Source organism: Otolemur garnettii, unplaced genomic scaffold (assembly GCF_000181295.1).
Source record: "Otolemur garnettii isolate 467f Iridium unplaced genomic scaffold, OtoGar3 scaffold00072, whole genome shotgun sequence".
Taxonomy (NCBI): domain Eukaryota; kingdom Metazoa; phylum Chordata; class Mammalia; order Primates; family Galagidae; genus Otolemur; species Otolemur garnettii.
In genome coordinates this window covers 2,920,351-2,931,294 of record NW_003852467.1, presented here as the reverse complement: position 1 = coordinate 2,931,294, position 10,944 = coordinate 2,920,351, and positions in this window count along the sequence as shown.

The following is a 10,944-nucleotide window of genomic DNA, read 5'->3' as shown; positions in this document are numbered from 1 at the left end:
AGCTCTAAAGTCTGAGCACACATCCTCTTTTATGAGCTAATACAGCAGACTAATTTGTCCCTTCTTCCCCTCCCAGGTTTGACTGTGGCCTCTCCCTCTATGGTAACTGACAAGTTAGAGTTACATAACAGACTTCTCAATACCCATTTGTCCTTCTGGAAGAACCCAAGGGGTTCAAATTTCCCATTTTATTTGTATGATAATAGGCCTAATGAGGCCAGGTCAGTGTAAGGTCACTAGGGGCTCCTCACTATCTGTTCCGACTGTGAAACAGTCCCTAACCCTAACTTCGTTCCCACACTCTGTCCTTAGCCACTCCCCCTTTGCCTTCCATCCTATCACAGAGAGAAGTTGGGACAGATGTAGTCTCTCCTCCCAGGTGGAGCTGCTTCTGTCCTACCTGTCCAGGAGAGAAGCTGGAGGCCGAAAGGCCACAGCTTGCCCTGCCAAGCAGAGAGAAGCCTGGGGCCAAGACAGCATGTCTTACCCTTAGATGGAAAGAGAGAAGCTGGGGGCTAGATGGCACTTCTCTGCCCTCAGGCACTGCAGCCCAGGAGGGCATGAGGAGAAGCAAGTTTGGCCTGGTGAGAGATGACAGAGAAGAGAGAGAGTAGATAAGAAGGATCATACTAGTCAAAGTGATGATAACTAAGTTAAATGAGAAGGGAATAGTAACTTAGGAAGTATATGAGTAAAAAACATTCAGGCAGCTGTTATTTTCATAAGTAAAAATTTCAGAAATATGATGGAGACGTTTTAAACTCTCCAGAGGAACGGTGTTATATAAGTGTGACTTATTTTATTTCTTGCCATGAGCCAAAGTAATGCTTGAAAAAAATTCCTTTAGCAAGAAAGATTCTTTGAATAGAATTTGGAGGTCACATTAGCTTTTTACATCAAACTTTGGATGAATCAGCTACTGAGATAAAATGAAATCTGATACTCCCCAAATAAGTTTTTAAGAACATTGTAAAATTTTTATTAAAAAATTTGGCAGTTGTGAAAATAAACATCAATTATCTTCCTCCTAGCATGGAATTTAAAATATTTTTCAATTAAAAATTATATTTTTCTATTCTTTTAAAATAAGTATAATTTTAACTGGTCAGTAAATTATATATTTATTGTGTACAATATGACTTTTTAATATTATGCCACATATATACATTATAGAATGGCTAAATCAAGCTATTTAACATATACATAACTTCACGTACTAATCCATTTTTGTTAAGGACACTTAAAATCTACTATCAAAACAATTTTTGAGTATATAATATATTGTTATTAATACTAGTCACTGTGATACACTACAGATTTCTTGAATTTATTTCTTCTATCAAACTGAAATGTTGTGTCCTTTAACACATATCTCCTCAATCCACCCATCCCCAGTTTCTGATAAACACCATCGACTGGAAAGTTACAGAAACTCTTTGTTTATATAAGTTTGACATTTTTCCACGTTACACATAAGTGAGGGCATGTGGAATTTGTCTTTCTGTGCCTGGCTTATTTCACTTAACATCGTGTCCTCCAAGTTTATTTATGTGGTCCTAAATGACAGGATGTACCTTTTTAAAGGTTGAACAGTATTCCATTGTGGTTATATACCACCTTTTCATTATCCATTTGTCTGTCGATGGACTTAGGTTGAATGCGTATCTCTGATACTGTGAAAACTGCTGCAATAAACATGGGCACACACCTCTTCAATATAGGGATTTGATTCATTCAGCTATATAGCCAATAGTTGGATTAAGGAACTTCCAAATAGTTTTCTGTAATGGCTGTGCTAATTTTCATTGCCACCAACAGTGGGGATTCTTATTCTTACAAGTTCTTATTTTCCATCTAAATATATTTATCTTACTTGTGTTTAAACTGTATTTTTATGAGCTTGCTGTAACAAATTTATAGCTATGCTTATATTTTATTATCATATGAAAAATAATATATTAAAGAATTAGATCTTAAATACAATTTACCTACAAGCACCTTTGCTGAAAATGAATATGTTGTTACAAATATTATTTTATCATATGTAATTTTAACTCTACTTATTTTTATCTTTTCAATATTTCTTGTGTTTGTAGAATAAAATTATAAATGTTCATCACCTAGGGAGACCATATGTACTAGTTTACTTGCAAAATAATGTGTCTTGTCCTTGGGGATCATCTAATTTATTATTTGCCAGAGTTTCCACGTTTAAAACTGTTTAAATTTTTAGTTCTTTTGAATTTCATTTTTTTAAGACAGTTTTACTCCATAGCCCTGGGTAGAGTGTTATAATGCCATAACTCATAGAAACCTCAAATTCTTGGGCTCAAGAGATTCTCTTGCCTTAGCCTCCCAAGTAAGTGGGACTACAGGCACCTGCTATCCTTCTCAGCTATTTTTTCTGTTTTTGATAGAGAGAGGGTCTTGCTCTTGCTCAGATTCATCTCAGACTACTGAGCTCAAGGGATCCTTTTACTTAGGCCTCCCAGAGTGTCAGGATTACAGATGTGAGCTGCAGAGCCTGGCCTGAATTTTAAATATTTTAACATTTATAGAGAAGTTGCAAAATTAGTACTGGAAGTTCCTAAATGCCCTTCATTTCTTTAACCCAAAAGGTAAGATTTTCTATAGCCTTACTATAATATCAGGAAATAACAGATTGATACCATGCTATTAACTAATCCAGAGATTATAGTCTTTTCATAATCAATCTCCTCTTACGTCTCTTTCCTAGTCTAGATTATAATTTAGAATCCTATATGCCTCAAGTTTTCATATTTTATTAGACTCCTGTACTGTGTGGCAGTTTCTCCGCATACATTGTTTTTCAAGATCTTGACACTTTTGAAGATTACAAATCAGTTATTTTGTAAAATGTTTAGATTATGACTACACATTATAGTGCAAATACAACAGAACTAATGCTGTGTCCTTTCCAGTACATTTATGGAGCCTTGTGATGTCAATATATAATAGAAGTGGTGGTAGTTAACTTCAGTCTCTTCATAAACTTTGTGTTGGCCAGGGGTTTTTTCTCTGTGAAGTTCCTGTTTTCCTCATTGCCATTAATAAGCATATTTTATAGTGATACTTTGAAACTATATAAATATCCTGTTTCTCAGGCTTTCACCCACTAATTCTGGTAATCATCGTGATTCCTGTCTGTAACAATTATTTTTATAGTTGCCTCATTATTATTTGCTGTTGCCTCATAACTCCTCCACTTACTAGCTGGAATTCTACCATAAGAAAGAGCTGTCCCTACCCTCCCCGTATTTATTTATGTACGCAATTACTCTTTTATGTCAACAGGGAGTCATGGACATTTATTTCCAAATTTGGCCATCTGTTGCTCTAATAAGTTGGCTCCTATGTACTTTACATCATACCTTCCGTCATTTATGAACATTTTCTTAACCTTCTTTAAACTTTTAAAACCTTAAACTTTAAACCTTTAAAACTAAGATCTGAGCATTAAGTTCATCTATTTATTGCTACTGGGATGTCATTGCTTATAAACTCTTCATCAGACAGAGCTAAGAGATTGTGTGTGTGTGTGTGTGTGTGTGTGTCCCCTTGCCCACATACCTTTATTTCAATGCCTATTGATCCATGTATGTAATAATAGCCATGACTTCATACTGACACTCCCAATTATAGTAAAACACCAAGAGTCCATTCTAGTCTTTTCTCTGCCATTAGTTATAACTACTTTCTCTAATAGTGAGAAATCGGACTTTCATCCACAACATATTTATTTGTTTATTCATTTCTACAATAAACATCTTTTCAGATTTCTAACACACTTCTCTGAATTTTCTAACCACAGTATTTGTGTACCATTTTTGGTTTGTTTTGCCCTACAGGACACGTTTACTGTTTTTCAGTTATTTGTGTTCATTCTTGTCTCCTCCTTTTGCCTTAATATGTCCAGGATTTTCACTCACCCCAGAGTTAGGTTTATTTATTCCTATCTGTGTTCTATTTGTATTATCATATTTTTTACTTATTTTAATTTTTTGAAATTTAATTTTATTTATTTTGGGAGCATGTGGAACATTAACCTGGCTTTAACATCGGAGCTATACAAAAATGTATCATTTGAGAAGTGTCACCTTCCAATCCTGACTACTCAGTTATCTTCCTCATTCTTACTGTTTTATTCCCACCCATCACTTATTGGTAAAAATATTATTAGGTTCTGGTTTATTCTTTCCAAATTACTTTGAATGTGTGCATATGTATGTGTGTGTTTGAGTGCCCTTGTGTATACTGTCTCTCTCTATATGTACATAATATATGTGCAATATAGATACATATAATATATATATATATATAATATAGATACAATCTCATGTTTTAGACAGAAAGACAGATTTTTATTAGCTTTGTTACAAGCAACATGTCCCATGGAGCCGGTCCTCAGTGTACAACCCACCTAAGCCACAGCAGGTAAATCAGGAGTGAATTATCTATCATTGTACACAGCACAGAAAGGGGTCACCCTGAATGCCAAATGGAAAACCACTTTACAAAAAAAAGTAAATAAAAACAACACCCATTTTTATATTTTTAAAAGTGCCAGCTCTTGAGTGACAGGATAGAGACTCCAGAGGACACACCAAGTGGCTTCTCCACGCCGCCTGCCACCACCCAGGGCCATGTCCTCCTGGCCTTAAAGCTTAATTTAAGCATTTCAGATGTGCTTCCTTTGAAGTACTTCTGTTTCAAGATTTTTCATCCCTACTATTTTTGATTTCTTGAGTGCATCAGCCTGACAATTAGCCAACCTTCACAGGTCCTAAGAGTGTCGACCAGACAGTGTCCCTTCTGAGGCTTAGATCTGAGTAAAGAGTGAAGAACCAAACATCAGAATCATGAAGTGTCAAATGATAGTGCAGCCAGAGCCCGCTGACAAAAGCACTCTTCTCCATCCTAAGTTCTTTCCACTTTGGTAAACAATAACATTTAACCAGTTAGCAAAATATTTAACCCAGTTAGTAAAATTAACAGTCATTTCAATAGTTACTCTTTTATACATAGTAAATGGTGCAAGATGAACTTCACATTTGATAAAGCAGATTTGAACAACAGTGTGCCTCCCGCCAACACGCCGTCAGCCCAGGGGGAATACAGACCCTGATAGCTGGTGCAGCTCCTCTTCTGAACAACATGAGGTAGGCGATTAGAGCCATGAGGACCAGCCTGGCCAGGGCGCCCCCATGGTCACGGGAATCTGCATGCTGTCCTCGTCCAGCAGACACTCTTCTACAGATGCAAACTTGCTGCCTTCCATTTTGAAGGACTGGACCCAGACTTTGAAGATGTTGACAGAAAGTGCCTTTGTGACCTGAACGGCTGCTGGACATTGCACTTACAGGAATTTCCCAGGGTGGCCTGCAGCGCCAGGAGCGAGTCATTCGAAGTTCTGAAAGGGGATCTGGAGCATCAGCAAGAATCACATTTAACTGGATTCCTCGCAGGAAAAAACCAGCTAGAATTTGCACTCATCCCAAACTGGAAGACCAGGAGAGCGATCTTGCTCCGCAGGTCCAGGGTCACTAGGCTGCAGCTGCAAATCCCTGTTGACCTCGGTGTTGTTCAGGTTGACCTTGGAGTCACGTTCATGTTGTCCCTCCTCTCGTAGGTGAGGATCAGCCGCAGCTCCTTGCTGGCCAGGAGGCAGGTCCCGTTGCTGCAGCTCACATTGTACTTTTCCACTGAGGGACTCTCTGGTATTGGCAACAGAGAGGGGCTGGGAGGCATAAGTGGCGCTGTGGTGGAGAAAGGCCCATCCTGCTTCCAAGGCATCTCTCCCTTGCTGAAGCTGTTGTTTAAAAGCTATGCCTAGATGGTGGCCTCGCGGAGACTGACGATCACATTGCCCACGTGCACCTGGGTGCCTTTAACACATCTGCATTTTTTAATCTATATCTGCCTTGATGTCAGTTATGGACTCCACAGTCTTGACATCCTTGAAGCTTGCAATGGGGAAAATATGTGTGTGTGACAAGTTATACACCGAACGCAGGAGCTGGACACCGGAGCGCACTGCCTCCCTTGTGAAATTGAAAGTCAGCCTATGTCCTCCTCCAAAAGCAATCATGAAAGGGGAGTCAGAAGTGTTCTCTTTACCACCAGAGCTGCTGTTTAACACTTCTGCAGTTGGTAGCAGGTCAAAGGTCACACTTTTAGACCGACTCTTAGTGTCACAGTTCATCAGGAAGGCAGCTGAGGAGTGAGCCATTCTACAAGCTGTCCCGTTGCCATGTCTCACCACGGACACTGCCAGTGCACTGTGCGGGAGGCCGAGCAGCAGCAGGAGCAGCGGCCGGCGCCACAGGGGACTCCATGGCGCGAGGCGGCCGAGGCCAGTACTAAGGCCCGGTGCACTGCGCCTGGGTTGTGCGCGGCTGGAGACCAAGGCGGGAGAGGCCCGAGGTGGGAAGGGCCCACAGCTGACATGCCAGCTGGAAAGAGATCCCCTACAACCTCATTTTAATAGCCTACTAGGGACAACTCATCTACTTGGATTGTTTTCACTTACCACTATATACTGGAAATGTAACCATATCAGCTCAGAGATCTCCAAAATTCTTTTTTCTTTTTAATGGTCTTTTAAATTTAATTTATATATGCGTACCCTAATTACTCTCTCTGGATGGTCATAAGTATTTTCCCAATATCTTGTTATTACAAAAATGTGTGAAATGTGCAGTGTGCTATTACAAAATGTGTAGCATTACAATGTTCATATACCTTTTGTATATATGTTTTCATATTCTTGTAGGTACATCTTCAAAGTAGGTGCCCCAGTGGGTTTTCTGGTTCAAAAGGTAAGTGGCTATGTAGTCAGGTTAGGTTTTACCAAAATTCCCAGCAAAAGTTTGCATTCCCACAAGAATGCATCAGACTGCCTATTCCCCTCCCTCCAGCCTCAACAAGAGAATGCGTTATACCTTTTACCTTTTATGAAATTGGTGGTGGGAAATAGTAAACTTATGTCATTATGTATTTATCTAAGATGAATTTAAAATTTTTTCATACTCCGGACACAGTATATAATCCCAGCACTCTGGGAGGCTGAGGCCAAAAGATCCCTTGACCTCACGATTCAGACCCGCCTGAACCAAAAATGAGACCCTGTCTCTAAAAAGGCGTTGTGTTGGGCACCTGTAGTCCCAGAAACTTGGGAGCCTGAGGCCAGAGGATGGCTTGAACCCAAGAGTTTGAGGTTGCTGTGAGCTATGATGTCACCACTCTCTACCGAGGGTGAGAAAATGAGAGTCTGTCTCAAATTAATAAATAAATAATAATTTTTTTTTTCATAGTTTAAGATTCATTGTCACATCATTTTTTCAAATTGTCTTTTCTCCATTTGCACATTTTTGGCCCTTTTTCTTTAATTAAGAGTTGTTTATATTTTAGGGATATTAGTCCTTTGCCTGCAGTATATACCTGTATTACAAATACTTTCCTCTTATTTGAGAGTTGTATTTTGACATTTCTACAGTACTTCTGCCGTATAAAAAATATTGCAGTCAAAAAGTCAAATTTATCAATCTTGTATTGCCTTAGGAATTTGACTCATAGTTAGAAAGCTTTTCCTTACATTGAGGTTAAACAGTAATGCCACCATTTTTTTCAATAATTTTAGAGTTGGTTACCTTATACTTAGGTCTTATTAAATAATCTAATTCCATGATAACAGAGACAAAGCTAAGTAACAAATTAAAGTGTGTAAATATCACCAATAATAATTATTTATGTTATTATCAAGATACCAAAAATAGTTTTAAAATTATGCTTCACTATATTTATATATAAAATGTTTATTTGAAAATTATTTCTGAAAGATTTGAATGCAACTATTATAAACATCAATATAATAAAATTAATTGTGACTATTTCAAAAATTACATAATTTTTAATATTTTAACACTTTTCACTTTCTAAAATTGTGCTGCTCTAATCAAAGGATTTATGGTCTATTTATGAGAATTTAGTCTTTTATGGATATTACAGGTACAAAATGAAAACAGGTACCATTAAAAGTCTCAAGGTAATCTTATGAGACTATTCTTCAAGCACTCAAGTTCATATTTGGAGGTAGAAAATATTTTCTACCAAAATTAAAAATCAGATTGACTTTCCAATTTCTTAGAAATAGAAACACAGGCTTGGCGCCTGTGGCTCAAGTGGCTAAAGCACCAGCCACATACACCTAAGGTGGCAGGTTCAAATCCAGCCTGGGCCCGCCAAACAATGACAGCTGCAACTAAAAAAAATAGCCAGGCATTGTGGCGGGTGCCTGTGGTCCCAGCTACTTGGGAGGCTGAGACAAGAGACTCTCTTGAGCCCAGGAGTTGGAGGTTGCTGTGAGCTGTGATGCCACAGCACTCTACCCAGGGGGACAGCTTGAGGCACTGTCTCAAAAAAAAAAAAAAGAAGAAGAAGAAAAGAAAGAAAAAAAGAAATAGAAACACAAGCATCCAGCAAGAAAAGAAAGTTAAGGAAGTATTAAAAAGAAGATTCATTTTGAAGTCAGGGTAAAAGTAGTTTTAGTGTTCTTTTCTATTATTAATTTGTTGTAACTTTCCCGACTATAAGTTTCCTTATTTATACAATAGAGATAATAGTATCTTCCTACCATATTTATTTTAAAGATTAAAAACTCTGAATGTATAAAATACCTGACATATGGCAAATACTCAGTACTCGTTGGGTCCTTTGACTCTACCCACTTGCCTCTTCAACATTGCATTGCATAGTATATTATATACACACACAAATATATACAGTCATGCATGACATAACAACATTTTGCTCAACACAAGGCTCCACATGCAACAGTGGTAATACAGTAAGCTAAGGTTAATTTATTTTTAAAGAAAAAATGTTTATAAGTTAAGTGTAGTCTAATTGTACAGTGCTTATAGAGTATATGGTAATGTATAGTAATGTCTTAGGCCTTCGCATTCACTCACCACTCACCCACTGACTCATTAAAAATTACATAGTTTTAATATGAAGGGAACAGTATTTTGACTCAGCCCATAAATGCTCAACGGATAGCCTGGGGGCCTCATATATTTGCTCAGTGATGAAGGATGAGTTGATTTATTTCAGGCATGAGAATAAAGACCAAGAGCTAAGATGCAAATGAAGGTATGGATACCTAATAAATAGAATTGAAATGGTTGGGAAACCTAAAACTTGCAAAAAGAACTTAATTTGGCTACATACAAAAATAATTGAGTTTCTCTAGTTAAGATATTATCTATTGACCTTAAGAAGATTCGGTCAATCAAACTTCAATATTTTATACTTACTAGATCCATATATAACATTTCTAACGCCTACAGAAGAACATAAATAAATGGCATTATGTGTGGGGAAAAAAGGCGTTTGACAAGCGACATCATTTAGCTGGTCAAGTTTCAGTTCACTGCATCCAACATAAAAAGAGGACTTCATTAATAATTGACATAACATTAGCATATGTGCCATGGAGTTTGCACTGATGTTATCAGAGAGCCATGTCAAAATTCAAAGAAATTATTGGATTCTAGTATTTTACAAATATTAGAGATGACACTCATTAGATACTACACTAGATTAAATATGAAAATTGTGATACTCCTTTTAATACTATTTTAATGCTGTAAATGCCAAAAGTATTAACTGGATGTGTGAAAAAGTTACAACTGTATGTTCATTCAGGTAAACATTACACAGATTTTTTTTTTTTTGGAGACTGAAATTGGGTGTGTTTTGTTTTGTTTTTAATATGGACTAGATAACCATATCCATAGGTGTTCTCATTCTCTAGAGATTAAATCAGTAAAAATTTTCCAATTACAGTTCCATCCATAAAGAATAAATTTTTTGTGTTTTCAATAAAGGAAAAAATAAGGAATCATTCCTGGCCCTGGACCATTATTTTACACACTGTAGCTTTCTGGTAATGGTTTTTCCAATTTCTTCCACTGAAAATAGAAGTCATTACAATCCAAAATCACTAGTCATCTAATTTGAGTATGTTGTCTTTACTACAGATTGTTCATTTTAACAAACGTAACATGGCTTTCAATTGCGATGCTCTTTCATATCCAGTTACATTATTTCTAATTGAATCAAACCTTTAAAATTTATTCCATTTGTTTTTCTTTCATGACATTAGGCAGTCTGTTGAAATAGGCTATGCACCTTCTCTAGAAGTCGTTATGTGATGGTCCTTTTGGCAGATACCAGAATATTTCTTTTTTCTTCAGATTAATATGAGGGTGCAGATGATTAGTTTACATTGTTTGTGTTTCCTAGTACAGTTCAATTTGTAGTTGAGCCCTTCACCCGGGAATGTGCTGTATACCCTTACATTGTGCACCACCTTAGGTGAAAGCTTATCAATCACCCTCCCTCTTCCCCTCTTCCCTTTCACCTCTCCCCCTCCCTCTATTTGAATTAAATTGTGTTATTCTTTCCTGTGGACATGTAGTTGTTTTACTGGTTTCATATTAGTATTGAGTACATTGGATAATTGCCTTTCCATTCTTCTGATACGTTCCTAGAATAATATGCTTCAACTCCATCCAAGTGCATACAAAAGATGTAAAGTCTCCATCTTTTTATGGCTGAATAATATTCCATGGTATACATATATATACCAAGTTTATTAATACAATCATGTGTTGATGGGCACTTGGGTTGATTCTATGTCTTGGTGATTGTGAGTTGAGCTGCAATAAGCATTTTCATCCAGGCTCAGTGCCTGTGGCTCAAGCGGCTAAGGCACCAGCCACATACACCTGAGCTGGCGGGTTCAAATCCAACCTGGGCCTGCCAAACAACAATGATGGCTGCAACCCAAAAATAGCCAGGTGTTGTGGCGGGCACCTGTAGTCCTAGCTAGTTGGGAGGCTGAGGCAGGAGACTCGCTTG